Source organism: Gorilla gorilla, chromosome 1 (assembly GCF_029281585.2).
Source record: "Gorilla gorilla gorilla isolate KB3781 chromosome 1, NHGRI_mGorGor1-v2.1_pri, whole genome shotgun sequence".
Classification (NCBI taxonomy): Eukaryota; Metazoa; Chordata; class Mammalia; order Primates; family Hominidae; genus Gorilla; species Gorilla gorilla.
Window position 1 is genome coordinate 195,839,184 of NC_073224.2, and position 16,022 is coordinate 195,855,205.

The 16,022-nt window shown below is 42.7% G+C and overlaps 1 pseudogene; it reads left to right on the forward strand.

Annotated features, from left to right (window-relative positions):
• Window positions 1-424: 424 nt before the first annotated feature.
• LOC101137624 (keratin, type II cytoskeletal 8-like) lies at window positions 425-2,629 on the forward strand (annotated as a pseudogene).
• The last annotated feature ends 13,393 nt before the right edge of the window (window positions 2,630-16,022 follow it).

Genomic DNA, 16,022 nt, shown 5'->3' on the forward strand with positions numbered 1-16,022 from the left:
CCTGGGCTCAAGCAATCCTCCCACCCCAGCCTCCCAAAGTGCTGAGATTACAGGCGTGAGCCACTGAACCTGGCTGCAGAGGCCACTTTCCACTTGGAAATGCTCTAGCTTCTGGCCACTCAAAGTGGGGTTCTGTGAACCAGCAGCAAGGACCTCACCAGGGAGCTTGTTAGAAATGCAGAATCCCTGGTCCTTCCCTGGGACCTACTAAACCAGAATCTGCATTTAGTAAGAGTCCCAGTGTGCACATTAAAGTTTAAGAAGCATTGTTCTAGAAAAAAATTAAAAAGAAAAAAATGGAAAATATAAGTAAATCAATGCATTGTGTGGTAACTTGAAAATATATATATATGCAAAATGTTTTTAAAATAAGATGATAAAGGAAAAGAAATAATGAAAAAGAAGCACTGCTGTAGCGAATGCCATGGCTGAAGCAGTGGCCACTCACCTTTCCCAGGCCACACTGCTGTTTCTGTCCTTCCGCATTGATGCATTTCCTCTGGCCATCCTGTCTGCCAAATTCAGGAAAAGACACCAGGAGACTGGCATCATGAAAACTTCAGGTTATGCTTCATGGTTTTTTTTTAAAAATCTCTTATAAGCACCATTCATTTTAAAAAGTTTTAATGTTTTTAAAACATTCCACCACCACCCACTTCAAAAATTAGAATTTACCCAGTACCCCAAAAGCAGCCCTTCATCCATATGAGACTTCCCTCAGGTCACACACCCCATTCTATCTCTAGAGGTAACCACGATCTTGAATTTTATGTTAGCTACTTGCTTGTTTTCCATTTTACCACTTATATACACATCTCTCAACAATATAGTTTCATTTGGCTTGTTTTTTGACTTACTTTTTTCTTTTTCTATAGGACAGACAGTAGACAGGGTCTCCCTCTGTCATGTCATGACTCACTGCAGCCTTGAACTCCTGGCTCAAGTGATCCACACACCTCAGCCTCCTAAGTAGCTAGGACTCATCCTCCACCATACCTGACTAATTTTATTTCACATTTTTGTGCAGACAGGGTTTGGCTATGCTGCCTAGGTTTTGTGTTTTTTTTTTTACATTTATATAAATGGAGTAATTTGTATCTTGCTTCATGTACTCAATCTATAAGATTCATAGTGCTGTAGTGCAGTCATTCCCATTGCTGAATAGTTTCCATCGTATAAATATATCACAATATATTTCTCAATTATGCTATTGATGAACAACAGGGTTGTTGGATTATCTATGCTGCTCCTACACGAGTGGGCCCAGTGCCTGCATCAGCTCTTAGAGCTTCTCCCTAGTGGGCAGCAGCAGCTTCTGGGCTGGCCTGGGCAGAGGCTATGGTGGGACCAGCGGCATGGGAGGCATCACCGCTGTCACAGTCAACCAGAGTCTGCTGAGACCCCTTAGGAGGTGGATCTCAACATCCAGGCCATGCACACCCAGGAGAAGGAGCAGATCAAGAACCCCACCAACAAGTTTGCCTCCTTCATCGACAAGGTGCGGTTCTTGGGGCAGCAGAACAAGATGCTGGAGACCAAGTGGAGCCTCCTGCAGCAGCAGCAGACGGCTGGGAGCAACACGGACAACATGTTCCAGAGCTACATCAACAACCTTAGGCGGCAGCTGGAGACTCTGGGCCAGGAGAAGCTGAAGCTGGAGGCGGAGCTTGGCAACACGCAGGGGCTGGTGGAGGACTTCAAGAACAAGTAGGAGGATGAGATCAATAAGCGTACAGAGATGGAGAATCAATTTGTCCTCATCAAGAAGGATGTGGATGAAGCTTACATGAACAAGTTAGAGCTGGAGTCTGGCCTGGAAGGGCTGACTGACGAGATCAACTTCCTCAGGTGGCTGTATGAAGAGAAGATCCGGGAGCTGCAGTCCCAGATCTCCGCCACGTCTGTGGTGCTGTCCATGGACAACAGCCGCTCCATGGACACGGACAGCATCATCGCTGAGGTCAAGGCGCAGTACGAGATCGCCAACCGCAGGCGGGCTGAGGCTGAGAGCATGTACCAGATCAAGTATGAGAAGCTGCAGGCGCTGGCTGGGAAGCACTGGGATGACGTGCAGCATACAAAGACTGAGACCTCCGAGATAAACTGGAACATCAGTGGGCTCCAGGCTGAGACTGAGGGCCTCAAAGGCCAGAGGGCTTCCCTGGAGGCCGCCATCACAGATGCCGAGCAGCCTGAGGAGCTGGCAGTTAAGGGTGCCAACGCCAAGCTGTCTGAGCTGGAGGCCGCCCTGCAGCCGGCCAAGCAGGACATGGCGCGGCAGCTGCGTGAGTACCAGGAGCTGATGAACGTCAAGCTGGCCCTGGACATCGAGATCGAGATCGCCACCTACAGGAAGCTGCTAGAGGGCGAGGAGAGCCGGCTGGAGTCTGGGATGCAGAACATGAGTATCCATACGAAGACCACCAGCAGCTATGCAGGTGCGCTGAGCTCGGCCTATGGGGGCCTCACGAGCCCCGGCCTCAGCTACGGCCTGGGCTCCAGCTTTGGCTCTGGCATGGGCGCCAGCTCCTTCAGCCGCACCAGCTCCACCAGGGCCGTGGTTGTGAAGAAGATCCAGACCTGCAACGGGAAGCCGGTGTCCCAGTCCTTTGACGTCCTGCCCAAGTGAACAGCCAGGGCAGCCCCTCCCAGCCTGCCCCTCCTGCGGCTGCCCCAGAGCCCGGGAGGGAGGCCGCTGTGCAGGGGAGCACAGGGAACAGGAGACCCACCTGAGGCTCAGCCCTAGCCCCTCAGCCCACCTGCGGAGGAGTTTACTGCCTGGGGATACCCCCTTGCCCATGTCTCCAGCTACAAAACAATTCAATTGCTTTTTTCTTTTTTGTGTGTGTGTCCAAAATAAAACCTCAGCTAGCTCTGAAAAACAAAAACAAAAACAAAACATTGCTGCTATGATTATTCTCATATAAGCATTCTGGCGAACATGCCACAAATCCTCTAGGGAAGTGATCTCAAATTATTTTTCTCATTTACCTGTAAAAGCCTCTTTGTGTCCTTCCACACATTTAAATAAATAAGCTTATTATATTATATTATATATATGACAAGATATCAAGCAACATTTTTTATGGCAGTTTTAGGTTCACAGAAAAAAATAGGTAGGAAGTACAGAAAGTTTCCAAGCACCCCTCTGGCCACACGTGCACAGCTATTCCCACTATCAATATCCTGCGCCAGAATGGTGCATTTGTTACAATCAATGAACCTACACTGACAGATCATTATCACCCAAAGTCTACAGTTTCTATTAGGATTCACTCCTGGTGTTCGTGCTATGACTTTCTTTCTTTCTTTTTCTTTTTTTTTTTCTGTGTGTGTGTGTGTGTGTGTGTGTGTGTGATGGAGTTTTGCTCTTGTTGCCCAGGCTGGAGTGCAATGGCAGGATCTCAGCTCACTGCAACCTCTGTCTCCTGGGTTCAAGAGATTCTCCTGCCTCAGCCTCCTGATCAGCTAGGATTACAGGTGCCCACCACCACACCTGGTTAATTTTTGTATTTTTAGTAGAGACAGGGTTTCACCGTTGTTGGCCAGGCTGGTCTCGAACTCCTGACCTCAAGTGATCTGCCCGCCTCAAGTGATCTGCCCACCTCAGCCTCCCAAAGTGCTGGGATTATGGGTGTGAGTCACCGTGCCCGGCCTAAAGTGGGTTCTTTGTAGGAATATATAGTTGGGTCTTGTTTTTTGATCTACTCTGAGAATCTTTTAATCAGTATATTTAGACCATTGACAATTAAAGTGATTATTGATATAGTTGGATTAATATCTACCATATTTGTTTTCTATTCATTGCCCTTCCGCTTTGTTCCCATTTTGACTTCCACTCTTTTGTTTGTTTGTTTGTTTGTTTGTTTGTTTTTGAGACAGGGTCTCAATCTATTGCCCAGGTTGGCAATAGAGGCTGCTCACTGCAGCCTCGACCTCATGGGTCCAGGTGATCCTCCCACCTCAGCCACCTGAGCAGCTGGGACTACAGGTGCATGCCACCATGCCTGGCTAATTTTTGTGGGTTTTGTTTGTTTGTTTGTTTTGTTTTATTTTTGAGAAACACGGTTTCACTACATTGCCTAGGCTGGTCTCAAACTCCTGGGCTCAAGTGATCTGTCTGCCTCGGCCTCCCAAAGTGCTGGGATTACAGGCATGAGCCACCGTGCCTGGCTGCATTTTGTGGTTTTAACTGAGCATTTTATACGATTCAATTTTCTTAAAATATCAAGAAAAATAGTAACTTTATAGTGGAGAAATTTGTGACCAAGGTTAACATCACCAGCAAAAAGACAAATAGATACCATGTGTCTCCTGACGTGATCATTGAGAAGGGCACAACGTCATTTATCTGGTATTCCTGCCAAAAAATGCATAACTCGAATTAATCATGAGGAAACATCAAATGAACCCAAATTAAAGGACATTCCACAAAGTAACCTGACTGTACTCTTCAAAATGTCGAGGTCATAAAAGATAAGGAAAGACGGAGGGAACTGTTTCAGTCATAAAGAAGACGTGACACATAACAACTGAAGGTAACTCATGGTCCAAGATTTTCTTTGCCTATAATGAATGTTATTAGGACAATTGGAAAAATTTGAATAAGACCATTTAGTATAAATATCAGCATTAGTTTCCTGATTATGAGGTTTATATTGTGGTTCTGTAACAGAATGGCCTTGTTTTTAGGAAATCTACACTGTATTTTGAGATAAAGATATAGGTAGGTAGGTAGATAGAGCAAATGTGGTAAAAGGTTAACATCTGAGGAATCTGAGTGAGGGTACATGGGAATTCTTTGTAGTATTCTTGGAAACTTTCTGTAAATCTGAAATTATTTCAAAATAAAAAGTTAAAAAAATTCTGAAGGTACTTAGAGTCCTAGTATTTAGATGGTATTAGAGTGTTGTAGTAGTTGTGTTTTTAAATGTCAATGTTTATAGTACTCTAGAAATTATATCCTTTGCAACTATTCAATTTACAATGAAAATGTTAGATATCAACCTAAAAATGTGAGAGTTTTTAGGGCAGTAAAACTTCTGTATACTACAATGGTGGACACATGTCATTATACTTTTGTCTAAAGTCATAGAATGGGCTGGGCGGTGGTGGATCACGCCTGTAATCCCAGCTACTTGGAGGCTGAGACACAAGAATTGCTTGGACCCAGGAGGCAGAGGTTGCAGTGAGTGGAGATTGCGCCACTGTACTCCGGCCTAGGTGACAGAGTGAGACTCTGTCTCAAAAAAACAAGAATAAAACAAAACAAAACAAAAACAAAAACAAAAACAAAACAGCCAAGTGCGGTGGCTCACACCTATAAAAGTTACTCGAATTAGTTCTTTTATTTTTTCCTCCAGTGTGGTTATGTTATTCATTTGAATTACATTTTGTTTCATTTGTTTCTTTATATTACATCATAGGTTCCCCCCCTCATTCTTAGATTTTTATTTGTTTTTGTTTCAATTTATAAAATATATAAATTAGCATGGTTCTAAAACTCAACTGTACAAAAAAGTCCACTCAGCAAAGCGTCTCTCCTGTTTCCCATCCTCTGTACCTCACTTCCATTCCCATATTCTTTCTACCCCATCCGACCCAGTACGGGTCACCAGTGTCATTTCTTTCTCTCTCTCTTTTTTTTTTTTTTTTTTTGAGACGGAGTCTCACTCTGTTACCCAGGCTAGAGTTCAGTGGCGTGATCTCGGCTCATTGCAATCTCTGCCTCCCAGGTTCCCTGCCTCAGCCTCCTGAGTAGCTGGGATTACAGGCACACACCACCATGCCCAGCTAATTTGTGTGTGTGTGTGTGTGTGTGTATTTTTAGTAGAGACGGTGTTTCACCATGTTGGCCAGGCTGGTCTCAAACTCCTGACTCAAGTGATCCACCCACCTTGGCCTCCCAAAGTGCTGAGATTACAGGCGTGAGCCACCGCGCCCAGCCCAGTCTCTCTGTCTCCCTCCCTCCCTCCCTCCCTCCCTTCCTTCCTTCCTTCCTTTCTTCCTTTCTTTTCTTTCTTTCTTTGTTTCTTCTTTTTCTTTCTGAGACAGAGTCTCACTCTGTCGCCCAGGCTGGAGTCCAGTGGTGCAATCTCGGCTCACCACAACCTCCGCCACCTGGGTTCAAGTGATTCTCCTGCTTCAGCCTCCCAGGTAGCTGGGACTACAGGCGTGCACCACCACACCCAGCTAATTTTTCTACTTTTAGTAGAGATGGGGTTTAACCATGTTGGCCAGGCTGGTCTCGAACTCCTGACCTCCTGAATCCTGATTCACCCGCCTTGGCCTCCCAAAGTACTGGGATTACAGGTGTGAGCCACTGCACCTGGCCCCGGTCTCATTTATTTCCAGTCTCTCTATTTTGTTATTCTTGCACAAATGAGTAGGTATATGCATATTTTCTTTTTAAAAATATTTATTTATTTATTTAGAAGACTGTCTTGCTCTGTCATGCAGGCAGGAGTGTAGCGGCGTGATCACAGTTCACTGCAGCCTCAAGTTCTTGGGCTGAAGTAATCCTCCCACCTTAGCCTCCCAGGTAGCTGGGACCACAGGTGTGAGCCACCATGCCTGGCTAATTTTTTTATTATTTGTGGAGACAGGGTTTGATGGTGTTGCCCAGGCTGGTCTCGAACTCCTGAACTCAAGCAATCCTCCAGCCTCAGTCTCCCAAAGTGCTGGGATTACAGGTATGAGCCACCTTGCCTGGCCCACATTTTCTTGTTTTCTCTTTCTCACACAAAAGGTAGCACATTATAGATACTCTTTTGCGCTTTGCTTTTTTCATGTAACACTGTATATTTGTTGGCTGGCACAGTGGCTCATGCCTGTAATCCCAACACCTTGGGAGGCCAAGACTGGCATATCTCTTGAGGCCAGGAGTTTGAGACCAGCCTGGGCAACATGGTGAGACCCTGTCTCAAAAAAAAAAAAAAAAATTAAAGTGAGTAAGACCTAAAATCTGTTAGAAATATGAGTAAAAGATGGCTGGGCACAGTGGCTCACGCCTGTAATCCCAGCACTTTGGGAGGCCGAGGTGGGTGGATCACAAGGCCAGGAGATCGAGACCATCCTGGCTAACATGGTGAAACCCGGTCTCTACTAAAAATACAAAAAATTAGCCGGGCATGGTGGTGGGCACCTGTAGTCCCAGCTACTCAGGAGGCTGAGGCAGGAGAATGGCGTGAACCTGGGAGGCGGAGCTTGCAGTGAGCCGAGATCGTGCCACTGCACTCCAGCCTGGGCGACAGGGCGAGACTCGGTCTCAAAAAAAAAAAAAAGGAATATGAGTAAAATACATGAATAAATACATCACAAAAAAAGATTTAAAAATAACCTTTTTAAAAAAAAAAATAAAGATCAGAAGAGAAATAAATAAAATTGAGACTAAAAAAGTGCAAAAGACCTACAAAACAAAAAGTTGTCTTTTTGAAAAGACAAACAAAATTAACAACCCTTTAGATAGACTAATTAAAAAAGAGAGTGACCCAAATAAATAAAATCAGATATGAAAAGAGAGACATTACAACTGATACCACAGAAATTCAGAGTCATTACAGACTATTATGAGCAACTATATGCCAGTAAATTGGAAAATCTAGAAGAAATTGATAAATTTTAGAAACATACAACCTACCGAGATTGAACCATGAAGAAATCCTAAACCTGAATAAACAAACTAACTAAAAAATTAGTTAGGCATGGTGGCACATACCTGTGGTCCTATCTACTCAGGAGCCTGAGGTGGGAGAGAGTGCCCAGGTGTTTGAGGCTGCAGTGAGCCATGATCACACCACTGCACTCCAGCCTGGGCAACAGAGTGAGACTCTGTCTCAAAAAGATCATTCATCATGATCAAGTGGAATTCATACCGGGGATGCAAGGATGGTTCAACATATGTAAAGCAACAAATATGATACACCATATCAACAGAATGAAGGACAAAAACCATAAGATCATTTCAATAGATATCAAAAAGCATTTAATAAAATTCAACATCCTTTTATGTTAAAAACTAAAAAAATCTGGGTATAGAAGGAACATACCTCAACACAATAAAAAATCATATATGACAAACCCATAGCCAGTATCATACTGAAAAGGGAAAAACAGAAAGACTTTCTTCAAAGATCTGGAACAAGACAAGGAAAACTACTGTCACCACTTTTATTCAGCATAGTACTAGAATATACCTATAATGTACCCACAAATTTTTTTTAATTTCATTCTTTTTTTTATTATACTTTATGTTCTGGGGTACATGTGCAGAACGTGCAGGTTTGTTACATATGTATACGCGTGCCATGGTGGTTTGCTGCACTCACCAACCTGTCATCTACATTAGAATCAATATCATCAAAATGGCCATACTGCCCAAAGTGATTTATAGATTCAATGCTAACCCCATCAAGCTACCATTGACTTTCTACAGAGAATTAGAAAAAACTACTTTCAATTTCATATGGAACCAAAAAAGAGCCCGCATAGCCAAGACAATCCTAAGCAAAAAGAACAAAGCTGGAGGCATCACACTACCTGACTTCAAAATATACTACAAGGCTACAGTAACCAAAACAGCATGGTACTGGTACCAAAACAGCATGGTACTGGTACCAAAACAGATATATAGACCAATGGAACAGAACAGAGGCCTCAGAAATAACACCACACATCTACAATCATCTGATCAACCCGACAAAAACAAACAATGGGGAAAGGATTCCCTATTTAATCAATGGTGTTAGGAAAACTAGCTAGCCATATGCAGAAAACTGAAACTGGACCCCTTCGTTACACCTTATACAAAAATTAACTCAAGATGGATTAAAGACTTAAATGTAAGACCTAAAACCACAAAAACCCTAGAAGAAAACCTAGGCAATACCATTCAGGATATAGACATGGGCAAAGACTTCATGACTAAAACACCAAAAGCAATGGCAACAAAAGCCAAAATTGACAAATGGGATCTAATTAAACTAAAGAGCTTCTGCACAGGAAAAGAAACAGGCAACCTACAGAATGGGAGAAATTTTTTGCAATCTATCCATCTGACAAAAATCTATTTAATTTAAAAATTTAAAAAAAATTTTTTTAAAAACAATGTAGGCCGGGCACGGTGGCTCACGCCTGTAATCCTAGCACTTTGGGAGGCCGAGACGAGTGGATCACGAGGTCACGAGATCGAGACCATCCTGGCTAACACAGTGTAAACCTCGTCTCCACTAAAAATACAAAAAAATTAGCCGGGCGTGGTGGCGGGCGCCTGTAGTCTCAGCTACTCTGGAGGCTGAGGCAGGAGAATGGTGTGAACCTGGGAGGTGGAGCTTGCAGTGAGTCGAGATCGCACCACTGCACTCCAGCCTGGGCGACAGAGCGAGACTCCGTCTCAAAAAAAAAAAAAAAAAAGAAAAAAAATAATAAAAATAAAAAACAATGTAGTACTAGAAGTCTTAGCCAGAGCAATTAGACAAGAGAAAGAAGTAAAGGGCATCCAAATTTGAAGAAGTAAAATTATCCTTGTTTACAGACAATATAATCTTAGATTTAGAAGAACCTAAAGACCACCAAGGCCAGGTGCAGTGGCTCACACCTGTAATCCCAGCACTTTGTGAGGCCAAGGTGGGGGGATCACTTGAGGCCAGGAGTTTGGGACCAGCCTGGGCAACATGGTGAAACACTGTCTCTACAAAAAACACAAATGTTAGCTGGGCATGGTGACACACGCCTGTAGTCCCAGCTACTCGGGAGGCTGAGGCAGGAGAATCGCTGGAACCTGGGAGGCAGAGGTTGCAGTGAGCCAAGATTGGGCCACTGCACTCCAGCCTGGGCAACAGAGCAAGACTCTGTCTCAAAAAAACAAAACAAAACAAACAAAAAACTCCACCAAAACCTCTCAGAACTGATAAACAAATTCAGTAAAGTTGCAGGATATAAAATCAGCATACAAACTTTGTCATTTCTATATGCCAACAGCTGAACAATATGAAAAAAAAAACCCCAAGAAAGTAATCTCATTTATAATAGCTACAAACAAACAAAAAAAAATAGATAGGAATGAACTTAACCAAAGGAGGGAAAGATCTCTACAATGAAAACTGTAAAACATTTATGAAATAAATTGAAAAGGATACCAAAAAATGGAAGAAAGATATTCCATGTTCATGGATTGGAGAATCAATATTGGTAAAATGTTTATACTACCCAAAACAATCTACAGATTAAATGCAGTCCCTATCAAAATACCAATAATTTGGATAGAAGAATATTTGAGGGATTAAAAAAAAGATATAAAAGGCCGGGCACAGTGGCTCATGTCTGTAATCCTAGCACTTTGGGAGGCCAAGGCAGGTGGATCACCTGAGGTCGGGAGTTCAAGACCAGCTTGACCAACATGGAGAAACTTCGTTTCTACTAAAAATACAAAATTAGCCAGGTGCAGTGGCGCATGCCTGTAATCCCAGCTACTCGGTAGGCTGAGGCAGGAGAATCACTTGAACCCAGGAAGTGGAGGTTGTGATGAGCTGAGATCACGCCATTGCACTCCAGCCTGGGCAATAAGAGCAAAACTCTGTCTCAGGAAAAAGAAAAAGAAAAGATATAAATAGGCCGGGCATGGTGGCTCATGCCTGTAATCCCAGCACTTTGGGAGGCCGAGGCGGGCGGATCATGAGGTCAGGAGATCAAGACCATCCTGGCTAACACAGTGAAACCCAGTCTCTACTAAAAATACAAAAAAATTAGCCAGGCATGGTAGCAGGCACCTGTAGTCCCAGTTACTTGGGAGGCTGTGGCAGGAGAATGGCGTGAACCTGGGAGGCAGAGCTTGCAGTGAGCCGAGATCACACCATTGCACTCCAGCCTGGGTGAGAGTGAGACTCCGTCTCAAAAAAAAAAAAAAAAAAAAAAAAAGATATAAATAAAAAAATAAAATGACATTTTTCACAAAACTAGAAAAAAAATTCTAAAATGTGTATGGAACCGCAAAAGACATAGAACAGTCAAAGCCATCCTGAGCAAAAAGAACAAAGCTGGAGGCATCACATTACCTGACTTCAAATTATACTACAGAATTATGGTAACCAAAACAGCATGGTACTGGCAATAAAAACAGACACATTGCCCAGTGGAACAGAATAGAGAACCCAGAAATAAAATTAATGCATTTACAGTCAACTCATTTTTGACAAAGGTGCTAAAAACATACATTGGGGAGAGGATAGTATTGTCAATAAATGGTGCTGGGGAAAATGGATAGCCATAGTCAGAATGAAAGCAGACCCCTATCCCTCATCATACACAAAAATCAAATCAAAATGGACTAAAAACTTAAACCTAAGACCTGAAACTATGAAACCACTAAAAGAAAACATTGGAGAAACTCTCTAGGACACTGGTCTGGCAAAGATTTCTTGACTAAGACCACAAAAGCACAAGGCAACCAAAGAAAAATGGACAAATAGGATCACATCAAGCTAAAAAGCTTCTGCACAGCAGAGGAAACAATTAACAAAGAAAAGGGACGACCCATGGAATGGGGGAAAATATTTGCAAACTACCCATCTGACAAGGGATTAATAATCGAATACATAAGGAGTTCAAGCAACTCAATAGGAAAAAAAAAATAACCTGTATTTAAAATGGGCAAAAGATTTGAATACACATTTCTCAAAAGAAGACATACTAATGGTCAACAGTCCTGCAGTCAGCCTGCAAAATCATGGTATATGAAAAGTCACCCCTCCATATACATGGGTTTTGCATCTGGCGAATGTTTTTTGATGAAAAAAAATCCACATCTAAGTGGACTCACGTAGTTCAGACTCAGGTTGTCCAAGGTTTAACTTGGACTGTTTCTTCTCTGCCTGTCTTCCATTTCAAGCACTTTCTCTCTGACTCTTTTTACTTCTGAAGAAAACAGCCCACTAACTTGGTAAAGAGATAACTTCCAGTGAAAAATATCTGAGCTACAACAGACGCAGAGAGAAATCTTATCTGAAACTTCCCTTATCTGACTAACTCAGAGCCTTAGGAGACATAGCTGCCACAAACCCTCCTCCAGAGGTCTCTGGTCACAGAAGCACTGACGTTGAACATCAAGACACTTTTTAAAAAATTGTATAAAGCTGAGTGCGGTGGCTCACACCTGTAATCCCAGCACTTTGGGAGGTAGAGGCAGGTGGATCACTTGAAGCCAGGAGTTTGAGGCCAGCCTGGCCAACATGGTGAAATCCCGTCTCTACTAAAAATACAAAAATTAGGGGGATGTGGTGGCAAATGCCTGTAATTCCAGCTACTCGGGAGGCTGAGGCAGGAGAATCGCTTGAACCCAGGAGGCAGAGGTTGCAGTGAGCAGAGATCGCACCACTGCACTCCAGCTTGGGGGACAAGAGTGAAACTCCGTCTCAAAAAAATAAAAAATTGTATAAACAAGACTCATAAGAAGCTTCCATTCTTTGGAGTCCTAAAGCCCCGCTGGGGTAGTATACAGGTTGGTACATAAACTTTTACCCCCAGCTGTTCAGGGAGCTACTCTCTCTATAGGGTACGCCCACATGTGTATTTTCCCCCTGTTACTCTATTGCCATTTAATTCACAGGCCCCCAACCAGCTGGACTTAGGTTGGTAGAGGAGAAGTCTTTCTTCCCAACACTTTTCTCTTGATTTCATTTTCATCCTCTTGGTTTTTCCAAAGCAAACATGGACAAATAGGATCACATCAAGCAAAACTGTCTTTCTTCAATGCCCCTTATTACATTTCCACTTGAATTTATTCTCCTTTGAGTACCTTATAATGTAGGCTTTATTTCTGAAATCATTTTGTCTGTTCCTTCTTTCCTGAGTTCAGTGAACTCTTAATTTATTCCTTCAGAGCAAGAGGATGTCCATTTGCTTTTAATTTTTGAATTTTGGTTTCAAGATGGTTTTCCTTTTTTTGTTTTTTTTTGATAAATTTTTGAAGTACAAGTATAATTGTGTAACATGCATAGATTACATAGTGGTCAAGTCAGAGCTTTTAGGGGGTCTATCACTCAAGTCACATATATTGTACCCCTTGAGTAAAGGGTACCCAGCTACTCGAAAGGCTGAGGTGAGAGGATTGCTTGAGACTAAGAGTTCGAGTCCAACCTAGGCAACATGATGAGACCCTGTCTCAAACGAAAAAAAAAAAAAAAAAGCTAAAGAGTGATTTGTCATATCCTCAAATGTTTGCCTGAAGACGACAATTCATTGAGTTTGGTGTGTTGTGTTACAGCATTTTTCTTCTGCTTCATGGTAATTTTTCTTTTGGGGGGAAATGTAGAAATGTTCATCACTTGAGCTATTTTGGTTCTCATTTTCTATTTTCTTATAGAAACTTTTAATCTGTTTTTGGCTATTTATTTTTTGGAATGAGAGTGGTCTCCAAGATTCTTAGTTGAATGGCGTCCCCTTCTGTCAGTGTAGTGAAGTACAAGTTTTTTTTGAGACGAAGTTTTGTTCTTGTTGCCCAGGCTAGAGTGCAATGGCTCGATCTCGGCTCACCGCAACATCAGCCTCCCGGATTCAAGTGATTCTCCTGCCTCAGCCTCCCGAGTAGCTGGGATTACTGGCATGCACCACCACGCCCGGCTAATTTTGTATTTTAAGTAGAGATGGTGTTTCTCCATGTTGGTCAGGCTGGTCTCGAACTCCCGACCTCAGGTGATCTGCCCACCTCAGCATCCCAAAGTGCTGGGATTATAGGTGTGAGCCACTGCACCTGACCCAAAGCGCAAGTTTTTTTTTTGTTTTTTTTTGTTTTTTTTTAATGCAGTAGTTCTTTTTAAATTTGGGGGAGGGAAGTGGGCAGAGAGAGAGAGAGAGAGAGAGAGAGAGAGAGAGAGTGTGTGTGTGTGTGTTGTTGTTGTTGTTGTGTTGTTTTTTTTTTTTTTGAGACAGAGTTTTTCTCTCTCACCCCCCAGGCTGGGGTGCAGTGATGCCATCCTAGCCCACTGCAGCCTCGAACTCCTAGGCTCAAGAAATGAATACAGCAGTTCTTAAAGTGTGATTCAAGAACCGTTAAGGTCCCCAAAATCTTTCAAGTAGCTGCAAAGTCAAAACTATTTTAAGAATATACTAATATGCTTTTGTCTTTCTGACCTTCATTCTCTTAACAAGTATGGAGCTTTCTTTTTCTTTTCTTGTTCTTCTTTTTTTTTTTTTTTTTTTTTTTTTGAGATGGAGTCTCATGCAGTGGCACGATCTCGTCTCACTGCAACCTCCGCCTCCCAGGTACAAGAGATTCTCCTACCTCGGCCTCCCAAGTAGCTGGGATTACAGGTGCGTGCCACCATGCCTGACTAATTCTCATGTTTTTAGTAGAAACAGGGTCTCACCAGGTTGGCCAAGTTGGTCTCAAACTCCTGACCTCAAATGATCCACCTGCATCAGCCTCTCAAAGTGCTAGGATTACAGGTGTAAGCCACAGTGCCTGGCCCACAGGTATGGACTTTTCTAGGAGCTACAGGACATGTGATATTGCATCAGACTGAATTTAGACATGCAGATATAAGACCAGCTGTCTTCTGTTTAGCCAGATATTAACAGATTTGTAAAAATGTAAAAAAATGCCACTCTTCTCATGAAATTTTTTGTTTTGGAAAATATAGTTATTTTTCATTTAAAAATTAGTTATGTTAATATGGAATCGGTTTATTATTCTTTTTAAATTAATTCCTAAAATACTTTTTAAATTCTCAGTTTTAATATTGAATATAGTAAATGTTGATAGATATAACCTACAAATACAAAAGCTCTTTAGGGTACTCATTTTAAGAGTGTAACAAAGTCCTGAAAACAAAAAAGTCTGATAACTGCTGCTTTAATGGATGGCTCTGTGTGTGTGTGCATGCGTGTGTGTGTGTGTGGTGGGAATTGTATCTCCTGCAAGTTTTGGGTTCTGTTTTGTGTGACATGCCCTACATTTTCCTCTTTTGATTCTTTTTTTCTCCCCCTTGGTACTCACTGGTTATAGCACCTTTTGATTCTTTTCCCCTTCACCACCTAATCTTCAAAGGGTGCCTCTCCTTTCCTTTCTTGCATTCTATTTCCCCAGAAGCGCGACTTTTCTGAGGTTGTCTCCTTGAGGCTACGCTGCCCTTTTAAGTCCCTCCCCGTGGTCAGTGCTCTGATCTACAGGATTCGTTTTCGTGTTGTTTCTCTTAGGGCGGACTTTCTCTTTAACACAATGATTTCAGATCAATCTTTGGCCTGCTGTTACCTGCCCCCTCTTCTCTTCCACAGTTTTTCCAGGACTGCCCTCGCTCTCCACAAAGATTTGCAGTAGAACTGTGAAAGCCATCTCACTGGAATTTGGTGTTTATTTTTTCTACTTACAGGTAATTTAAAGTTTAGGAATTCTCTGTCATCTAGTTATGCTGAGAATTTAGTTTTTGTTATTATTTTTTTCTGTATCAAGAACCAGGAGTCAACAAATCTTTTCTTTTCTTTTCTTTTCTTTTTTGTAGAGACAAGATCTCACTGTGTTGCCCAGGCTGGTCTAGAACTCCTCAAGAGATCCTCCTGCCTGGGATTACAGGTGTGGCAGCACCTGGCCAGCAGATTTTTTCTTAAAAGGGCCATATAGTAAATAATTGAGGCTTGCAGGCCATACTGTCTCTCTCTCTTCTTTTTTTTTTTTTTTTTTTTTTGAGACAGAGTCTCACTTTATCACCCAGGCAGTGGCATGGTCAGAGCTCACTGCAGCCTTGATCTCCCGGGCTCAAGGGATCCTCCCGCGTCAGCTCCCTGAGTAGCTGGGACTACAGGCTTGCACCACAATGCCCGGCTAACTTTTTGCATTTTTAGTAGGGACAGGTTTTCACCATGTTGGCCAGGCTGGTCTCGAATTCTTAGACTCAAGTGATCCGCCCCCCTTGGCCTCCCAAAGTGCTGGTATTGAGGCATGAGTCACCGCACCCATCCCATACTGTCTATCACACTACTCAACCTGCCTTTGTAACATGAAGCACCCATACAATGCATGAACTAATTGATGT